This window comes from Dermacentor silvarum, chromosome 4 (assembly GCF_013339745.2).
Source record: "Dermacentor silvarum isolate Dsil-2018 chromosome 4, BIME_Dsil_1.4, whole genome shotgun sequence".
In the NCBI taxonomy this organism is placed as follows: Eukaryota; Metazoa; Arthropoda; class Arachnida; order Ixodida; family Ixodidae; genus Dermacentor; species Dermacentor silvarum.
This window is the reverse complement of record NC_051157.2, coordinates 231,993,084-232,014,487: the sequence shown is the minus strand read 5'-3', so window position 1 is coordinate 232,014,487 and position 21,404 is coordinate 231,993,084. Positions and strand designations below refer to the sequence as shown.

General features: G+C 48.9%; 1 protein-coding gene and 1 long non-coding RNA gene across 6 annotated transcripts in view; one reads left to right on the top strand and one right to left on the bottom strand.

The window, feature by feature from the left end:
- Positions 1–21,404, top strand: part of LOC119449313 (protein O-mannosyl-transferase Tmtc3) — a 731,059-nt gene that overhangs the window by 303,100 nt on the left and 406,555 nt on the right. The gene's annotated exons all lie outside the window — the stretch shown is intronic.
- LOC125944955 (uncharacterized) lies at positions 5,181–7,820 on the bottom strand. The gene is made up of 3 exons (XR_007466650.1): positions 7,800–7,820; positions 6,801–6,917; positions 5,181–5,308 (listed from the first exon to the last, which is right to left on the bottom strand). It is a non-coding gene; the product is annotated as an uncharacterized LOC125944955 (long non-coding RNA).

The window sequence follows — 21,404 nt, the reverse complement described above, 5'->3', positions numbered from 1 at the left end:
GTTGCAGTGCTCTACGCTCTAATCAATTACACTAGAGTGCCTCTCTACAATAATAATAATGATGATGGTGATGATGATGATGATACCTGATTGCGTGTACTTCTTTCTCGTCTATTTTCTTGTAACAGCGGATAGCAGCTTAGTACTGTGTAATCCGTTGTTACGGTGGTTATGTGCGAGCAATCGGTTGACGATGTTTTCAATGCCACTAAAAATGTATCCACGTTGTTTTCGCTGCTTCTCGAAACGATCGGTTCTTCGGAGCCTGGAAAAAACAGATAGTCCCCACAGATGCATCAGCAGCTAGGACAGTCAGAGCTATACATGTATATGCGTGAAGGAAAGTCACTAGGACAAAAATGATACAAGTATTAAACATTTACCCTGATAGTGCCGAGGTATTAGGCGCTCTAACCAAACTGTGGTCGGTTAACTGTCTCGCTACCATGGGGAAAATAGGTGTTTTTTGTATGTTACGGCAGATGTCTTTTTCTGAAGGAACTACTGCATTCAATATTTAATGTAATCATCATCATCATCATCAGCCTATGTTTTATGTCCACTGCAGGACGAAGGCCTCTCCCTGCGATCTCCAATTAGCCCTGTCTTGTGCTAGCGTATTCCAACTTGCGCCTGCAAATTTCCTAACTTCATCATCCCATCTGGTTTTCTGCCGACCTCGACTGCGCTTCCCTTCTCTTGGTATCCATTCTGTAACCCTAATGGTCCACCGGTTATCCATCCTACGCATTAAATGGCCTGCCCAGCTCCATTTATTCCGCTTAATGTCAACTAGAATATCGTCTATCCCCGTTTGTTCTTTGATCCACACCGCTCTTTTCCTCTCTCTTCCTCAGATTTTTCGTTGCATCGCTCTTTGTGCGATCCTTAACTTGTTCTCGAGCTTCTTTGTTAACCTCCAAGTTTCTGCCCCATATGTTAGCACCGGTAGAATGCAATGATTGTACACTTTTCTTTTCAACGACAGTGGTAAACTCCCAGTCAGGATTTGGTAATGCCTGCCGTATGCACTCCAACCCAATTTTATTCTTCTGTAAATTTCTTTCTCGTGATCAGGGTCCCCTGTGAGTAATTGACCTAGATAAACGTACTCCTTTACAGACTCTAGAGGCTGACTGGCGATCCTGAATTCTTGTTCCCCTGCTAGGCTATTGAACATTATCTTTGTCTTCTGCATATTCATCTTCAACTCAATTCTTACACTTTCTCGATTAAGGTCCTCAATCATTTGTTGTAATTCGTCTTCATTGTTGCTGAATAGGACAATGTCATCTGCAAACCGAAGGTTGCTGAGATATTCGCCGTTGATCCTCACTCCTAAGCCTTCCCAGTCTAAGAGCTTGAATACTTTATGTAATACATAAACATAAAGCAACATGAATGCACTTTCCCCGAATAACAGTTTTGTTCACAAGATATATTTCATAAAAAAAGATATAAATTGTTAAAATCAAGATTGTGCGATAAAATTGAACAAAGTTTGTAAAGACACGCTTGTATCTACTAAGAAAGAAATATTACGAAAATTACTAGATATACAAAATGCATTTCCGTCTATTAGGCACTATCTCCGAAAAAAAAAATCAAAATTTTTCATTGAACAGGTATTTCGCTACAAAAATTTAACCGCAAGCACTACAGTTGGGCGTGCCGGGCTGGCGCCGCCGATGTTCCAGGCTGGTTTGCGTCGTCGTCGCTTTCAGACTCAAAGTCCGACAAAGAGTCAGTGTCCTCTGACTCGCTGCTATTCGATGTATCGATAAGATCAGCCGCAGTGGCAATGGAATGGTGATATTTGCGATCTCCTGAAGCGCGTGCGCCGTATCCGAAGCTGGTCATTTTTGCCTTCTGCTTTGACGATCGCGAAACTTGGGAGCTTGTTTAAAAATCACCGCTTGGCGGGAAAAAGGCGAACTGCTTAGAAAACTAAAATATAGTTCTTCTCCTTCACGTCCGATAGCGCAGTATGTCCGTAAACGGCGCGGAAGGTCTCGAAATTGGCGTTTCAAATGATCGATAGAGGGCTAACCATGCTCAATGGGCGTGGTACGGAAAGAGTTAAGCAGTGTTTTGTTATGGTCTAAGTGCTCAGAACAAAGTTCGCAGCAAACATCTTTGTATTCCCATACTTGCCACAACAAGTCAAGAATATGTGTTTACACGGGAGGCGTTCTCGTTTTCTTATCGCGACTGCACGCGCATTCCACTACGCATACGTAGGAGTCGCGTCGTCTTTGATAGGAAGCTCGACAGTGCGGCGACATTAAAAGTGCACAAAAGGACGCTGCATGACCGGTTCACTCACGCTCATGACTATTCGTGTTGCATTCACATTTGAGCGAAACATGTTTTTTCAGAGCATTGTAGCTAATCTGTAGAAATAGTCACTTATCTAGACGGATAGGTATGGATTTTCTAAAAGGCGCTAGCTGTCCGCACCACACGTGAACTCGTGTTTCGCCTTATCAGTATACTGCATACTACGCTGAAATTACTTATGGTATCTTTGACTGGTCGCATTTATCCCCCGAAGCAGAGTCGTGCATATCCGGCGTTCACTGTACTCAGAGCTAGAGGAGAAGCGCGCAAGCCGAACGTGTGATGCGCTCTCGGAGGAGGAAATGGCAGATGCGAAACCACGTGACTAACGTCCGATTTTTCGCCTATCGAAAGCTAAACCGGCGGATGCGCCGGTGGGACGACCGTTCGTTGAGACGCCAGCATGATGTGGCCTAGGTTGCCTATGCTACGGTGGACCGTCGCCAAGAACGGCGACGCTGTGCTCTGATGAAGTTGCTGGAAACACTCGTCTCGACGACTGCTCCGGCGACAGGGCGCGGAGCGCCTCAGAGCGCTCGAAGATCGAGGAGAGTGATCGAAAAAAACCAGCCGAACGCAAAGCGTGCACCCTCTTTCAACCAGCCGCAGACAAAGCCGCTCGCGAGAGCGGTCGAGAGCGCTCCGAAATAGCCAGCCGAAGAAATGCCATTAGTGTCGGATTTCAGGTTTACCAAGCAGCACTTTGCCTAATATGCGCAATATGTTATCCTATACAGCAAATATGCTTAGCACAAGCCTATTACCTTTTGCGCTAATTCAGGGATTCGCCTATACACTAAGCGGGTGCTACCTAGCAGCACTCGGAAGGCTTCGTATGGCGCCGGAGCCATTATAGCGCCATCTCCGCAATCTAACCGCAGTAGACGGTCTTTACCATTTTTTCGAGACTGGAGTAAACACGTTCTGAAATTGTAGGTACTGTTTGAACCGTGGAGAAATGAATTCAGAGAAACGGCGCTCTGTAGCACCGGTATTTGGCGCCAGTCACGCAGCTTGACGACACCATTCGATGAGAGAACAAAGAAATATAACTATACCCGTGTATATACACGTTTTGATTGCACATGTATATTTATTCACTCCGTCAGTACTGAATCAAGCACAAGTATTAGCAGCTTAGACGAACGTATATAGAAATAGCTAACTAATCAGAACAGGTGAGTACGGCAGTGCTTCGCAGAAGGCTGTTGGTGTCTGTTCGGAAAAACATGAAGTGTTAAAGTTGTATGGGTGCGTGAGTGACGGGAAACATTGAGGGGATGGCGAGATGCGTGAGAGGAGGGCGATGTAGGGTGCGCAGTTGACAGCAGAATAAGAAAGTTTCTGAAATAGCAAGTTCATAATGCAACAACGAAAGGATAGTGTTGGTTGTGATTTCGGTGGCGATGCGCTGATCGCTCTCCAGTATGACGAATAAAAGAATCTGGCAGCGTGATTTGCAGCGGATTCGAGTGCATTGGCGAGGTGCACGACCTGGTGTGGGTCCCAGACCAGTGCAAGTAACTTACATGCTGATATGTATGGCGCAAATGCCGCTTGAAAAATTAAAGTGATCAGTTAGCTGATGAAAGGATGTTGTAAACGTCATTCTGCCAAAACAGGTCTGAGGATAGCGAGATAACAAGGTGCTGAAAAGTACGCACACGTTCAAGAGTTTTATTAGAAAGTGGATAAGAGAAAACAAGGTTGGTAAACGAGTTACATTTACCAGGGTTAATATTCATTTATCGCGCTAATCCTGCGCTAGGTTAGGATTGGGCTGTAGTGAATAACGTTACTTAGTAAGTGTGCGCGGAACACCTGAGGTAACTGGCAGTGTGCGAGAGGAGTGGCCCTTTACAAGTACAGACTACGAGTGGTTGGTTAGCCGTTCTCTTAGCTTGTTTGGAATGTCAGGGTGTAAGTTGACGTTGCTGTAGAAACAGGCGTTGGTGAGGCCTTGTGTAAAGATTTAGCATGATGAAGAAAACTACATCGGTTGGAAGGTTAGAATCGACGTTGTAGTGTAGAGCCGCTATTCTGGACATTCCGCCATTTTCTTCAAGGCGTGACGTAGCGCGACGCTTACAAAATGGCACTGATGGACCCGATTTGCTTTCGTGACGTGACGAAAATTTGACGTTTTACCTAAGAGACTGTAATGTAGGCATTGCACCTAGCGTTCTTGATTCAGCAAAACAGTTTTCCTTTCCAGCACAAATAAAGCAGCTAGCTCAAAGCGTACGGTTATTCCATCAAAATCGTTTCTCGCTTCCGTCGTCTGCATGCGCACAACCTGTCGTCTGCTTTATTAGCTAGGAGGCGTGTCCTCGGGAAACGGAATGAGTCATCATATATTGGTGCCCACGCGCTTGCTTTCTACCTTGATACAACATAAGCGACCTACCAGTGATGATGAGCGCGCGCTCTAGGCCGCGTTATCGCCATCTCGTGACACACAAGTGACTCAGCCCGACTCGTCTAGCTGAGAAGCGGCTGAATATCATTGATAGCCTTGCGCGCGCCACAGGCATGCCATAGAGAAAGAAATTCAACAAGAGGGGACACTCCCATAGGGCCCAGCGGCCGAATTGACTGCAGCGTGCCAAGCGGTCGGTGTCAATCACTTACATCACTTCCGGTCTCGGTTTTGGGCGCGCTTATTTTGAACGCAAGCTAGCATGCCGGCTACGCCCCCCCCCCCCCCTCGTTTTTTTTTTTTTTTGCTCTTCGCGCAGAATCAGTTTATTATTTAGTAAAAATGATTGCGAACGATCTCGTAAAGTCCCATCGAATCTGTGCCACGTGCAATTTCACAAAGTAGACGCAAGACCTTTTGTGCCATGGGAAAATATTTATTTTGCTCTGTATAAAAGCTCGTTCCGCGCTTTTTGTGCGTTCATCCAACGTTGTGACACCAGCAGGTAAGGCAGTAGTTCCTGTATGAAGCTCCACCGGATGGCACCAGCTGAAAAAAAAAGTAAATTACAAGCATGTTACATTTGCAAGCACGTAGCAGCATGTTACAAGCATGTGTCATTTTGGTATTTAGACATAGGAATACTGCGTGTACAGGCGAAACGTGCGAAAGCGGTGCATGGGCGGCATTACAAACAAAAGCAATTCGCTTTTACATACATGGCGTAGAAAATACCCGACTCATCCCAAACATATATGAAAACATCTGATTTCCAAGCGTTCCCCCATTTCCGGGCATTATTTCCTGCACTTTGGCAGCACAAATACACGAGCGACTTCGCGTTTCCAAAACTTGGCCTCGGGCGACGCGACGGTACGCTACATACATAGAGACGGACGCAACAGGCACTCAAGACAAATGCGTGGGCGCAATGCCCTTTTTCAGTTCTTTAGAAGACGTAATTTTCGAATTACGAGTTTCTGATATGTTCGTCGTTCGCGCGTTCTGCCGGCGCCAGCAGCACACCCCATGTTATCACTCTTGGCAATCGCCCATCGCGTTTTCAACAGACGTGAGTACCGAAAGAAGGTATATATTGTTGCGGTGCCACAAAAAACGCCACAGACTTGTCCCTCTAATGATATCTTCGACTGGTCGCATCCATCCCCCGAAGCAGAGTCGTGCAGATCCGCCGTTGCCCGAACTCAGCGGTAGAGGACAAGCGCGCAAGCAGAACGTGTGACTCGCTCTCGGAGGGGGAAATGGCAGATGCGAAACCACGTGACTACTGCTAACGTCCGATGTTTCGCCTATCCAAAGCTAAACCGGTGGATGCGCCGGTGGGACGACCGTTCGTTGAGCCGCCAGCATGCTGTGACCTAGGTTGCCTAGGCTACGGTGGACGGTCGCCAAGAACGGCGACGCTGTGCTGTGATGACGTTGCTGGAAACGCTCTCATCTCGACAACTGCACCGATGACAGGCGCGGAGCGCCTCAGAGCGCTCGACGCGGGAGGAGAGCGATCGAAAAGAACCAGCCGAACGTAAGGCGCGCACCCTCTTGCAACCAGCCGAAGACAACGCCGCTCGCGAGAGCGATCTAGAGCGCTCCGAGGCGACCAGTCGAAGATACCATAAGATTCATTACACGCCAAACTAACTTTATCACCACGGCCGAGCTGCTTATCGCTAACTGCGTCACAGCGCGCTGTGCGGCCAGCGTGCCTCAAAAGTACCCCAGAAAGTAACGAAATTACTTTTCAGTAATGTCTGGCGTCAGAGAAAGCAGCACAAACTTCTAGCAAGATGCACTAGGCTACACACCACGGCTGAGTTGCGCCCTGTGCGGCCAGTGTGGCTCAAAAACCGAAATAAGTTACAATAGTCCCATAGGAAGCGTCGGAAACATGTCTCAGCACGATTCATTAACTCAAATTAACTGCGCCAGGATGGCCGAGCTGTTTTTCGCTAACTGCGTCTTAAGTCTCGGTCCCGTGCCGTAAGCCTAATTGCGTCGTAGACTGTGACACAAGATTTCTCACCTTGCCGTAGTCCAATAGTGCAGTGGTGTCTTGTCCCAGTGCAGAAGGAACGCAAGAATACGCCGAGAGCCCAATGAACCCGGTTACATTTAAAAAAGAAAAAAATGTGGTTGATCCCTCTTATATAGGAATCGGTATAGAACACGAAAGTGAAACGTGTCTTCACAGAAGTAGTGTAATGTTTATTGCACATTGATATATAATGTCTATTGGTGTTTTGTGGCTAAAGCGCCCTTAGGCGTTGATGCACCCACGCTGACGCCTGGTGGCACGTCTCCTCCATCACGACTACCAACGTCGATGACCATGAGCAACCGTCGTGCATATGGAAGCTGCACTACGCTGCACACGCTAGCACAACGCGAAAGACGAAGCACGTAACTGACACACTAATACAATGCGCAAGACAAAGCACGTAACTGAATCGTCACCGAGTCAAATCAGCGCGTACAGCGCGTCGTAATTGCAGCCTCCGCGATCAACTTCAGAAACATTTTCAGAGCTAATTGCGGAGGCCACGCTCCGCTGTGCTGAGTACGGTGAACGCCACCTAGGTGGCGTTGGTAGTGCTTCTTGATGCCAGCGTCCCTTCGAATGCTGGCATCGAGGCGTCGTAGTGCTGAGACCACCGAAGCGTTCACTGTCGGTGCGCGTTAGTGTCATAATGCAGTACTTCTCTTTTCTGCTCGTAGGCGGCGGCACCGCCCCGAGCAAGAGCGCGGGTACACGGAGGAGTGTTAGATATATAAGGCGCGTCTGTGTAGCTCTCTGCAAATGCGTTTGTGGCGCAATGGGTTAAACGCTCGGCGATCTATCGTCGCGGACCGAGAGGTCGTGGGTTCGATTTCCAAATTTTGCATGTTTGTGGAACTTTTTCTTCTGGTTTCTTTCTTTGTACGTATTATGTTCTATGACGTATTTCCGTGACGGAAATACGTCAGTGAAGTCTTGGTGGACCCCGGCATAAAACACTTTCGTGTTAAAAAAAAGGAGACAGACGGGTTTCCGCGCGCGAGCGCTCAAACGCGCGCGCAGCCATCCTCGCTGGCTTCGGGAGTGTCTGGAGGAAGACGCATGTATCTGGCGCGTCATTGACCTGCGGCTAGGTAAGGCAAGGAAAATAAGTGGCAAAGCTTAAGTTCATTTATACGCAAAACGTTTTAGTTTTCGCGGCAAAGAATTTAAAAAATCAATCAATGCATGTTAACTTAACTTCACTTTCTTTCTTTTTTTTTCGATGCTCGCGGCAGCTAACGTTCGGTGTCAAAAGTATAGCGTGACGTATGGTGACGTGCTTCCTGTTGCCAGTTTTTGCCGAGTGTCCCCTCTTGTTGAATTTCTTTCTCTATGGGCATGCGCTTGCGCGACGCAAGCGCCGGCACTGCCATCTCTTGTTCACTCCGCTGCTTACTCGCACCGCGAGAGGATAAAGTCCCTATATAAGAAAAGTACCGCCATCCTTTGATAAACGCTGCTTCTCTCTCTCCTGTATCTCGGATTGGACGATGATAGCGCGCGCTTTTCACTTCTTTATATTTTCTTTTTTTCCGCCTCAGAGCCATGTTGAAAGTCCTCTGCGCAGCCGCAGTCGCCGCCGGCGGCGGCGGCGGCGACTGCGTACATTTCTTTTTATAAATTAAAAAGTCGCCGTTGCCATAGCGTTTGATGACGTGAAAAGTCATTAATATTGATTACGATCCAAACGCAGTAGTGAGACGTTCAAAAAGTCGCAGACAGTTTGCTACTTTCAACCAATATTATTTCAAATAAACGTGTTTTTAATAAAAGTGATGGTTCAAAACACAAATGCCAACACCTACCGAGAGCAATGCAAATGGTATGAGCACGCGTTGTGAACAAAAGGTTTTCACGGCCCCAAATGACAGGGAAAATGCGGCGATACGCATGCCTCTCGACTGTCATTGCATATGGCCGCTCATCACTGTAATTCGCGCGGCTCGTCGCACCACAAATTATGGCGGAAAATCTCTGCAATGGCGGCCCAGCGCAACGTCACGCAACGTCAAATTGACGTTTACGAAACGGCCCTTCCTGTGACGCTCCTCGCGGGATATTCCTTCAGCCAATTAACAAGCTGACATGCCGGCTATCTTGGAACGCCACCACATATTCGCGAAATCGCAGATGCATTGCACGGATTTTTGCAAGCTAATGGCCACGTTCTTTTTAGAGCACTAAAGTCGCAATGTAGGTGCCAAGGCCCACAAAAAAGTATTAGTGGGTAAAATTTGCAGCTCCACGTTACGTTTCGTCATTCTGATGAAAACCCAAAATTGCATTTTGCAAAACTTCCGTTTCCCGGCACAAATTTCAAAACACGTGACCTCTCGACAGCCAATGAGACAGCCAAGATGACGGATAATGGCGGCCGTGCAGGCGCCATGCGTGTCGAGAATAGAGCCATAGGTTGTGGATGGAGATGAGGTCAAGTTAGGTTTCATCTGAGAGCCCTCCGCGAGACCCACACTGAGAGGTATGGGAAAATTGACGCGCATCTGGGACGAACGAAGGAGCCTAAACCTAAGATCACAGCAGCAGCGCTTTGCTAATAAAGCAGCAACACTGCTGTGGCCCTGTAGTGGCGATATATGTCTGACGGCAGTATCTGCATACCACACTGCGAGAAAGTGTAGTTTCTAGCTCCTCGTAAATGGCTTCTGTTTTCTAATGTGGCCTTGTGATATATCGGGCGACGCACACCCGACCGGAATGAACAGCAACGTGTGCAGTCTTTCGCTTCCAAGTTCTCGACCCGTTCTTTGCGTTACTTGCGATGGCGACACACTGCGAGGAGGAAGCGTCCTCTGGCGGACAATTTTCCGTACGAGCGAGCTTAAGCATTTCTCAGGTTCTGCCGCCGTTCGAAGTGGTCGATACGTCATTCATATGGTGGGCGCAGATTTCGCGCTACATTAAGTGCGAAGCGCCGCTGATGTCTGATGTTACTGGGTGCTTTCTTCTTGGGCGCGTGTTTCCGCCCCCACCCCCCCGCCAAAAAAAAAAAAAATCTCGAAACACAGTCGAGGAACCTTTCTGAAAGAATTTCGACTGCCAAAAAAATGTGCCCGCGCGCAGGTAGTGCGACGTTCGCCCCGGGGCGAGAAGAGCTCTTGAAAGACGAGCGGTTCGATAAACAATAGGCGCCCCTCTCTGAGCCTTAATGGTCTTCGGGGCAGCCCGCCTGACGGCGAAAAGGGAAGTGACGTGTGGCCACTCTTCGCTGTCTTCGTGCGTGTGTTTCATCTTATTTCGGCGCTGGCAAAACTACAAGAACTTCTCAGCGTCACGACATAGTGCGCGTTTCAAGTGACTGTTGTGTCTTTCGCCAGTTCTGTCTCGTTACTTTCTCTTTTGTACGTTTTTTTTTTTAAATGCGGAACTTTCTTCGCTTCTCTCCCCATTCGGCGGGTACTGGCTTATATGATCGGCCGGTACCGAACGTATTGGAAACCGAGCTAGCCTGGGGCGGCAGGTGATGCCTCGACATGAGCTGCAGCCCAGACCACCGCTGTCACGCCGTCATTCGTTCGTTGGCATGCGTGGGGTCCGCATGTTAGAGCTTAGCTTGTGTTGAGCGAGGCCTTCCCGATGAAAATGTGTCCAACTTGGACGTGTGCTAACGGTTGCTAAACAAAGAGCGCGTTCCTCGCAAAGACAAATGAAGGTCTCGCTTAAACCGATTCTCGCAGTGCGTATGATCCGCCGGTCTCATCTTTTTTGAGCACGATTGCACTCGCAAGGCTCCGAGCCTTCTGTCCGCTTCCTACCCATTCTCCTTGTGCCTCGCTTAGGCGCTGATCGAAATGCGGACAGGAGACATTTGTAATGCACCCCAATACAAAATGAGGCAATCAATTTCGTGGCCAAAATAAAACGAGCACTTTCTTTTATGCTATAGCACCTGCGTGCAAGGCACCTTCATTGCCTCCTTCCAAACGCGCAGTTGGAGTTTTCAATCTCTCTGAGGCATTGGCATTACTCATATGCACAGTTTCGTGCAAACTGTGGCCGCCGCCTAGCGATCAGAAATGCGTGACCGACATTGGCGTGCTTTTGTTTCGCGCTCGTTGCTAATTTCAGAAGCACGCTAAGGAAAGAAGCATTGTAGACAGAGAAGCCCCAGCAGTTACTCTGCGGTGTGTTCGCAGCTGCTGCGATGATGATGTTCCTTCTCAGGTTTCATGGCGTCTACTTTGCTGCTTTATTGGGGCAGCTTGGCTCAGGCCGCCCAGTATAGCGCAGCGCTTGTCGAGAACAGGCGGAGGCAGCGTTAACGGAAACAGCGCGTCGTACGAGAAGCACAGGTGGCACATGCTACTGGGCCACATTATGGACGTCTGCACAAAACGTGTCAGAGAATTCCCAGATTTAACGAAGATGACAGAAACATGGCAGATAACGTGCTATTCTGCGGTAAGATTCTGCGCGACAATATCAGAACATTCCACGTGCTAGGACATAATGGACAGAATGGACGGAACACCAAAAATATTTTTAAAAATAAACATAAAAAATCACATCATCTCACCCTACGGGAAACCATGGGGAGATGCGAAAGCATCCCGGGGGGTGCGCATCGAGTTTCCGTTTCGTTTCACTTGGCAACACAACCCAATGAAAGTTAGAGTGAGAGAATGTATTGAGAAGAGAGGAGACGTTTGTACGGGGTTGTTGTGTCTTTATTTAGAGATCGTACGTGATTCCTAGCGTCGGTGCGCGCGGTATCTTGAATACGATGGCTTTGTGGTCGGTGAAGTGTAGCGTCAATGGGTCTTGCTCCAGAGGGTCGAGTTTGAAATTTGCGAAGACGAGGTCTATGCACGTTCCCCTGATGGTGGTGGGTTGCTTGTGATCTTGGGAAATGCATCGCAAAGAGTGTACGTTCTTCATGTGCTGCACCAGCCAATCGGTTATCAGTATGTCTACTCTGAAGTCCCCTGCGAGTATGAAGGGCGCGTGTCTGTAGGTCTTGGTGTACTCTACGTACCGTGCTCCTTGCGAGGTAAAGTTCGACGCTTTCTCTTGAGATGTTGGGTTTTAGATACAGCGTCATGATGACGATGTTGTTGTCACCGTGGAACGGGAGTCGCGTTGCGATGATCCGTTCTTCGACCGCGTTCAGCGCGAGGACGTAGAAGTTTCCTGCCGACGTTGACGTTCGGCTTCCCGAGCCTTCCTCTGCTCCGCGGCGGTGGCGCTGCCGATGCAACTATAGCCGACGTTGACGTTGTTCATGGCGTTTCGCACATCGTTGCACAGAGAGAAAATGACGGAAGCACAGCGAACGCGCGCTTTAAGTATACACCGCATTCACGCGATCTTGCGCGCGACAGCGACAAGCGACGCGATGGAGATGGCTGTCGCAGTCGCTCGTCGCCTACAAGTCGTACCGCATGCGAGCGACGACTTCGAGCGACGTCTACCCGTTGTTGCCGGTATGAGGGCAGCAAATACTCGCCGAAACTGGCGTGACGCTTGCTTTATTAATTTAAGTTGATGTGTTTTAGCGTAAAGAGCAGCATAAATATTTCTAAAGGTCTTGCACTACGTTATTATCCTTGCACGTATCAAAATCTAGTCGTTTGCTCGTTCCGTACGACAATCGGTAGTACTTGACTGATGTATATCCAGTTCCGGCTTCGCGCTATTGGCTAGTCGCTCATAGCACTTCCGGGCGACGAGCGACGAATTCTAGATTTCTAGAACCGAGCGATCAAGCGAAAAGACCAAGCGATCTGTTCGCGCGATGGCCCGTTTCGTCGCTCGAAGCCGTCGCTCGTCGCCGTCGCGCACAAAATCGCGTGAATGCGGTTTGGGCTTTATACTGCGCCGCGACACTTGCGCCGCCTACCGGCGTACCCTTAGACAGAGAGTGAGAGTTATATGCAATGATTTCCTGCGCCACACCTGTGGCAGAGAGGCGGCGGGGGAGGAGGAGAGCGCGCACATGCATAGGAGAGTAGAATGAGGGAGAGTTGCGCATGCGCAGTATGGGTGAGGACGCCGCAAGACGGAGACTGCCCCGAGCATCTAAAAATCATTTACGAAAAATACAATATGTTGTCGTTAAGGTATACCAAGGGGGAAAAAAAGGGATCTGGGAAGTGCACGGTAGACCCCCCCCCTCCCCCCCCCCCGCTATCTCTTCCCCGAAAGCGTCGCGCCGCCGCAACGCCGCCGTCTCAGTCTCCTTGGCTCCGCCCACCTGTCGCTCGGCGTGCTCTCTCTCTCTCTCTCTCTCTCGCATCCTCGCCACTCTCCGACCACCTGTGGGGTAGGGGTAACCCCACAGGTGGTCGGAGAGTGGCCCCTCCCCGTTGGCGCTGAGCCGTGCTCCCTCAAGGGCTGCAGAAGATAGCGCCAACCTTTCCCTTTCCCTCAAGAACCACTTATCATCCACCTGTGGCTCGCGCGCGCTTCGCAAAACTGGTCAAAGCTCGGCACGGTTCAACCTCGGCCTCAAACAGCTCCGCTGTTAAAAAATGCGTGATTACCGGCAATAGACCTATTACACTCGGGTTAACATCTCTATTCAGCTAGCAGACGTTTTATTGCGATAGCAATTATATGGACACTTCTACCGGATTTCTGCCGTCGCCGTGAGGTTCCCTATAGATAAAATCTTCGCCGCGCGCCGTATGCCCGAGCGGAAGCGTGCGGGGACGCGCGCTATAACAGGAGAGCGAACGCACTCAATCACCCACGCGCAAGCAAGGAAGCGCCAGCGCCGGAGGGAGCGCGGGGAGGGGGGGTGGGGGGGCGCACTTCTACGCTGCCAACAACCGCGCTCGTCGCTCGTCCGCACCGTCTCTTATCTCCACACGGCTCTGACCTTTATGCGCCGTGCATTCGCCGCTCAGTTTCCGTTGAAGCGATAGACCGCACGTATACTTCGCCCGCTGCTGCGGCGTATATATGCGCTTGCTGCCAGCGTTTTGACAGTCGTTGTCTGCAGTCATCCAGTGTGATCTATTCATGTTTGTTTGTGCGCGCTCACACCACGCTTGTTCAATCAGTTAGTAATAGTCGGGCCACATTTTCTAACGCACGCTACACATGTAATGCTGCCCGGATCGGCAGTGCAGCGCTACAGGTGTGTCCCTTCGCACGCGCGCTGCCCACGGGAAGCGCTTCTCATCAACACCACCGTTTCACACGCGCCTTCTCGTGGTCATCGAGTCTCTCTTCATGTCGGTCTACTTACGCCGCAGCACACCTGCTTACTTAATCAGCTCATGTTTACTACAATTCATATTGCTACCAAAGCCACTCACCTTACTTCGTATGACATTGCTGTGTTGCTATCGCATTCACTGCTTCGCCCTTAGGGCGAAACTGTGACATTTTTTCTTCGAATGTTCTCTTCCACTCGGTGAAATTGTTGGTCCGAGATAAGCGGCATGGATTCTTGTTTGTTTGAAAATGTAAGGTGGGAGAGCTTCCAGGTTGCGTCCAGTGCATCTCTCCGAAATGTATTCGCCAGTTGCGATTGTATTTAGCCGGTCTGTGTAAATAGCTGCTTGTCAGTCAGTCTGTTCTAAAGGCCGGTTTCCACGCAGCCAAGCCTGTGGTAAAAACGAAAAATTATATGCCCTAGCTCACCCAAATGCGGTTTTGGCCACTAATGGCAGACCTATGTGGAAGTCGAGGTGCGTTTAGCAGAAATAGCAGCGCATTGTAGCGGAACGCCGAGGTGGATGTTCGAGTGTGTTGCTTTCTTTTTCATGTTCTTGCGTATTTTTGTTTCTTTTGTTCTTTTTTTGCGGCAGTTTTTGTTTATTTTCGTTCCTTTCACAAATAAGTCGAGCATTAAGAGGTTACGCCGTTCGTTTTTGCTCCCTCTGTGCTGATGAAAAAAAAAAAGCAGGCGCGCGAACGTCGCCGTGTTTTTTCGCCTCGTGTTCCGCTGACGCCGCGTCCTCGATGCCGTTTGTCAGCCCATACACCTGCGCGCAAATCGCGTTACCGGGACGCTTATTTCGCGCGGAGGATAAGCGCGTGGCGCTTTTGCGGCAGACGCAATAAGAAGCGCGCACTCAGATTTAAACTTGCGCTCATCCGGCTTTAGAGACGCGCGTTCCCGGAGGAGTCCCCGTTGCCATCGAGGACGTCGCTGACTTGCTCTGCTTCTGCGCAATTTCGCGCATGCTGCCAACGACAGCGGAAAACCGTCTGTCGATGAACCCGTGCATCTTTGCGTGTTTCCTGGCACTGTGTCGTGACACCGTCGCGTAGGATTATTTCCAGCATGTTACGGCGGGACTTTCAGCGAGTTGCTGATTTTATTTCATTTTATTAAACACCCCATCAGGGGGTGGAAATAGAGCACTGCACGGGCTCGGGCTTACCCGAAAGCCCGGGCCGGGCACAGTCCGTGGGCTGGGTCGGGCAGTTTTTTCACGTGCTCGGGCACGGCATGGGTTTTTTGACCCGGGCCCGGACTGGGCTCGGACTTTCTGGTGGTGTGCATGCAACGTGCAGCGAGTGATCCTCGCGCGTCTAGACTCTGAAAAACCTGTTGCCCCGCGCAGCTGGAAGCTAGCAGTGCTACTCCTGTGTACTTCCCTTTTCTTCTTCCGTCGTATATTGAACTGTTTGAACAGAATGTAAAAGTCCAGGAAGACCGAAGTCGCTTCAAACCAAAGGATGCCATTGTATTTCCTACTAAATCAATCTAATTAATGCTTTCAGCGCGGTGTAAGCGCGTTCGCTACTTGCTGATTCTTCAAAGGCGAATTGATAAAACGATAACTGGTGAGATAAGATATTTCGTCACGCGGCTGAAATATGGCACTGCGTCCATCCATGATTGCACGCATGTTCTCGACCTGTCGCCTAGCAGCAGCGCATTACGCTGCATCATGGAGGAGCGAGCTTTCTTTCTCCATTTACAGTGACTGACTGTGAAGTGTTGGACAAACGCACGTGTTGATCATACTGCGAGTACTTTCTTCCCTTTCTCTCCTTTCTTTTCATCCCTAGAATCCCCTTCCCCCGTGTAGGGTAGCAAACCGGACGTGCGTCTGGTTGACCTCCCTGCCTTTCCTTTCTTCTTTTTCCTCCTCCTACTCCATCCATGCGCTGCGCTCACGATCTGTCGTGGCTGAGCTTCGGCTATAGTGTGCTAGAATACGGTTCAGTGGGACGTGCGGCTGGGCCGGTGCATGCTTTGTAATGGCTGGCGAGACCCGGCCGTGGGCCCGGGTCTCGCCATAAAAGATTTCATCGGGCTCGGGCGGGCAGCCCGACGGAAAATCGGCCCTGGGCTGAAAAAATCGGCCCTGGGCTGAAAAAATCGGCCCGTGCAGTGTTCTAGGTGGAAACACAGAGACGAAGCAAACTTATTGCCACGTGGTGTGAGTTCGAAAGATGCTTAGACAAAATTCTTAGCGAATTATAATGGGCAGATAATGGCGGCGACGATATCGTCAGGAAGGTCGCTTCAATTTTGGGCAGCACGGAGAGAGAAGGATGCCATAAAAAAACCCTTAAATGCGTCCTCGCCGAAAAAAAGTGTTAGAAGAGCGATGAAGGCGCTGTGGCTAGCAAGAATTAACGCCTCCGGTATGCGGACGTTAAACGTGGCCGCGAACGTTCACATTCGGCTTTCGCTTGCATTTCCATTAATATATCTTAGTTTCTCCCCATTTTTTAAAGCTCACGATGGCATTATAATGACAACGAGGTACAGCATAATAACGTGCAAACAACGCGGTTGCGTAGTATACTGCGCTTTTACTCTTGTTGGCTAGAGATTGAGTGGACACTTGAGCGTTCAATCAGACGCGCAATTCTCGCAGCGGAAACGTTCTCCTGCGGCTGCTGTATTAAACGGCTGACATTTCACAATGATCTTGCATCGTTGAAACACATCGTCTCTCTCCTCTACCGGCTCGACAGCAAATTGAATGCTCTTCGACGCCTTCGGGAAAGCCGTGGTATGGTGAATGATAAAAAAAAACTGCTTCTTGGGGTGCGATCGTGAGTGTCCCGCCAATTGGTTATACGCGCCCGTCGGGATCACGAGACTACGGTGATTTCGCCCCCCCCCCCCCCCCCCTAATGCCGTCGCCTGCTCTTCCAATCACACTATCTGGGCGGCCTCCTTCTTATGGAGAAGCGAAATTGCGTACTCTTGTTCCCTTCTGCAGAAGTGCGCAGATGGCCAGCGGTAACGTCGTCGGCGGTGCCACGGGCGAGGCCCCCGCGAGGCTTCAATCATTGCTTTGCCGACCCTCTTCGCCGCCTGTCTGCGCAGAACCAGCGATGTGAGCGGAGCAGTCACGGCTTTCTCCTCGGCGAGAAAATTGCAGTCCGGGGGACAAACACGCATCGTCTGTGCGCCTTCTATAGGAAAACAACGGATGAATCCTCGCGTCCTTTCGGAACCGTACGGAAACAAACGTCGCGTCTGCTTTGCCGTCCGGCGCTCCTCGTTCAGTTCTTATTTTCGTGTGCTCCCGAGTATCGCCCTCTGCGTCCTTTTCGACCTCATGGCTGTCCCAGCTTCCAAGTTTTCTTGTTTTTTTTTTTTTTCTTCTTTCTTGACTGCACTTAACCCAGACGTAACGGCGAGCGTGCACGTTCGTATGTAAATAAGCTCGAGGACAGAAGCGCTTTTAATCCGCTGCCTCTCACATTGAGCGCATCCCTTTCTGTCTTCTGCTCTGTCCGGCAACGACCCTTCCTCCACACAAATAGAGGTGTCACTCAGCGCCCCACTACGGTGTATTTTATAGCACGTTTGTATCTTTCCCTTTGACAGGAAGCAGATATATGGTAACTTGGTGTTGCTAAGCGGCGGTGCTGTGCTCTCTTTTATTTCTTCTGGTCGAGCATTTTCACGCACGAAGCAACAAAAAGCAAAGGTGCTGAATGTACTTACTTCGTTGGCCATTTATCTCGTGGTGAGGTTGTTCCTCTGTGATCGTCATCCCTGATTACTTCCGAAATCTTACGGCCATACCACACCTGTCAAAGCTTGAAACTCAGCACCCTGCCTCCTTCCTTCCCATTACGCCTAAGACGTAGACAAAGTGACATTGGTCGCCTCACCTTCTCTCATCGTCTGAATCCCCTCGCCCTAGCGTGGCCAAAACAACCCACCGAGATTCGTCCCCTGAGACGATGGTGCAGTTAGCAGCTTGGCATGTTGAAACTGCGTTGTCGATCGAGAAGCTTCGATGCCTGCTAATTTATGGGTGGTTTGCGTCCCACACAATGAGAGTGGTGCTGTCTGTGCTTCCATTTCGGAGGTCATAACAGGTCTCCGAAATGGAACACCGGGGCATTTTTTGTTGTTGTTGTTGCTGACGAATGTAGTGCAGGACAGAGGCTGTGAGGTCGTTTGCTGCGCTTGGCTGACTAGGTTGTAACCAAGGGACCTTTTCAGAAAGATGCAGCGGCCCGCTTTCCCCTGGTGGTGTCTTTCGACGAGAAAGTGCGCCGGGCAGCTGCCGTCAATGCGAAGGCGTCGAGCGAAATATTCCCTTCTTTTCCAAGTTCTCACTTATATTTCGTGGTTTTCGGTTGCGAGCTGTGCACACTGCGGAACCTTTGGCAAAGCATTTTGCGGTTATTTTACGCCCTCGAGCATGGCGCAGAAGAACAGGGAAGGTGCTGTGCACCCAGCGAAATGTTCGATAGGCAACAACAGCAAGAGCTTGACAATGAAGGCACGGCGAGAGGTGTATATAGTTTCGCAGCATCACTGTTGGGCAATGCGGTGAAGCGTACACGTTGTATTGCTGTGAAAAGTGAGAATATTGTGCGCGAACAGAACCCGGCACGCTCTGGCGGCCCCAATCCGCAGACTGCGCGTGAGATCTTCCACCAACCTCTCTATCACAATCTCAGGTGCCCTGAAATTGTGACAGGTATTGGCAGGTATTAACGCGACAGCGTTAAGGGCCCCTTGTCGCAGAAAGCCCGGCGTCGTTGTCCATGAGTGACAATTATATTTCGGTAGATGCCACGCCTTGCTATATGACATGCGGCATATACGGCTTGTATTGGCACGCCATTCGATCACTCATGTTGCTCATACTTTGTCGTACATTTTTGACAGAGTTATTCCTCGGTATTTTCATTTCATTTATTGTTTCCGACACAACACAGGTCAGGGGAAGGTACGGCTAAAGGAAGAAGAGACTGCCTGGCAATGGCCCTACCACCCATGCACAGTTCAACAGTGGCGTGAACATTCTACCAGAAATTAAACAGTAGATAGCGAAAGCATTCTACGGGAAATAAGCTTGGTACAGCACAAAAATAGCGATAGTTAGTAAAACACACACAATTTTTTTTTTCATTATACATCGTTATAACCTGGCGCTTGAGGTCATACATATTTTATGGAGGTGTACAGGGCAACAGATAGGATTTAACAATATTTTTAAAACGAGGCGTTGACATACATTCCTTCGCATTAATTAGAACTTGCGGATTTGTATTTAAAAAACTTGGTATTAGGTACTTAAGTAGTTTAGTTCCATATTTGGTTCTACAGAGTTGAACTTGAAAGTGACTATATCTTAGTTTGTATTGCTTGCTATTAGGTAAATATGTATCTACAAAGGCAGATTCATTTTTCTGTATTTCACCTTATATGTATGTAGCTAGCTTGAGGTTGTATAGCTGATCGACTTTAAGTATTTCTTTTTTTAAGAAGAACTCTGATGTGTGATCGAGCCATCCGAGGTTTTCTATGTGGCGGACAGCTTGTTTTTGAAGGACGGTTAGCCTGCCTAAGTTTGTTTTGCTTGTCGTGCCCTAGATCAATAAGCAATAGTATAGATGAGAATGAATGAGTGAATAATACAACTGACGTTTTAACCAAGTCGAAATCAGATGCCGGATTTTAGAGAGCGTGAAGTTAGACCTGGAAATGCTTGACTGCAATTTATTTACATGAGGGGTCCAATTCAAATTTTCTTCGAAAATTACTCATAGAAATTTAAATACAGATACACGTTCAATCGCACAGGTATCAAAACAAAAAGAAATATCAGTGATAATCAAGTTTGTTCCTGGGCTTAAAAACAATACATTTAGTTTAGAAACATTTAACTCAAGTTGATTGAGAGACAACCAAATTAGCAACTCGTGTAACCAATTATTTGCCACTGTTTCTAATTCAGCTAAATTACGATCCAAAAAAGAATAGACTGGTATCATCGGCATAGAGGACCATTTTTAGTGTAAACGGTATGTTTACAATATCATTGATATAGATAATAAAAAATAGAGGTCCTAAAATGGACCCCTGTGGGACACCGTACTTTATTTCCTTCAACTCTGAACACGGTTATGGTTTACAAACTGGAATCTACCTGAAAAATAATCATGAATGAGATTTAAAGCAACACCTCTAATTCCATATAAAGGAAGCTTCTGAAACAGAATCAATTTTGAGAATGACAGCCCACAAACAAATGTCATGAAACAAAACACCGAGAGGGCATGCCTTTTTTTTTAAATGTTCTCAGACTCAAATATCAAAAGTGTTAAACAATATCAGAAACGTGAAAACGATGTAATTTTTTTTGCACGGCTGTGTACTACCTCCGGGATCGGCCCACACAAGAGACCGCGTTTCTACCAGAAAGCTCGCCTTCGTGTATAGCGTTCGCCGGCAGCGTTTCCCGGTAGACATCACGGTTACATAAGCTGCAGTTGCCGGGAAGCGTGAGAAGCAGTCGGGGGTCTTTGAACGCTTCGCGTTCCACTATTAAAGGCGAACCTTCCTCCAACATTTTAAATTCCATTTCGTGCTAAATGATCTCACAACAATACATTTCTATATTGCGGTGTAGCTTAGATCAGGCATTATAGAACGCGCGTAATCGTAGAAGAAAGATTTTGCGCTTGCCACATCTCGGTTATTCCTCAAATCATATGCCGTTGTTGTTTGCCTAGTTTGTAAAAAAAAAAAAAAACAGAAAAAGTGAAGAGAAATGCGACCATAGTGAAACACAGAGCGCTATGGGGATATAAAAACGCTAACTTTACACTCGGCCGCGTAATGCTTGAAACAGCGAAGCTAGGTGATCGTAGCCCAGTATTTTCCGGAAGGGCGCGCGAACTTTTCATCTTATTACTCATCATTATGAACATTTCTTTTCGCGCGTCTCGGACTTACCGCAGTCACTATTCCGTTTTTATCGAGCGGCCGTCATATTGCACGCGAATGCGAAAGTACGTGACTTACTTGACTCGGCGCACTAGTTATCCACGCTTGTTGTCTGTCCTTCTCGTACCACCTCCCCGGAATTCTGTAGAACTTCACGGGCGGCTTTCGACTTTTCGAGGCTCTTGTGGCAATCAACAACACAGCAGTATTGCGTGCCACCTTTCCTGGTTGATGAGGTCGAGATCGCCGTCACGAAAGCAACGCTCGCCCGCGCCGTAGAGTACACTGGCGCGCGCTGGCCCGGCGGCGACCTTCGACACTTCCATCCTTCCGCCAGGAGAGTGGCTGGCGCTGGTGCCGCGCGGGCAAACTTTAGGTTGCCTCGTCTATACGCTTAGGACTGCAGTATGGAGGAGCGCGAACGTAAGCGCAAACGTCGTGACTCCGATCCT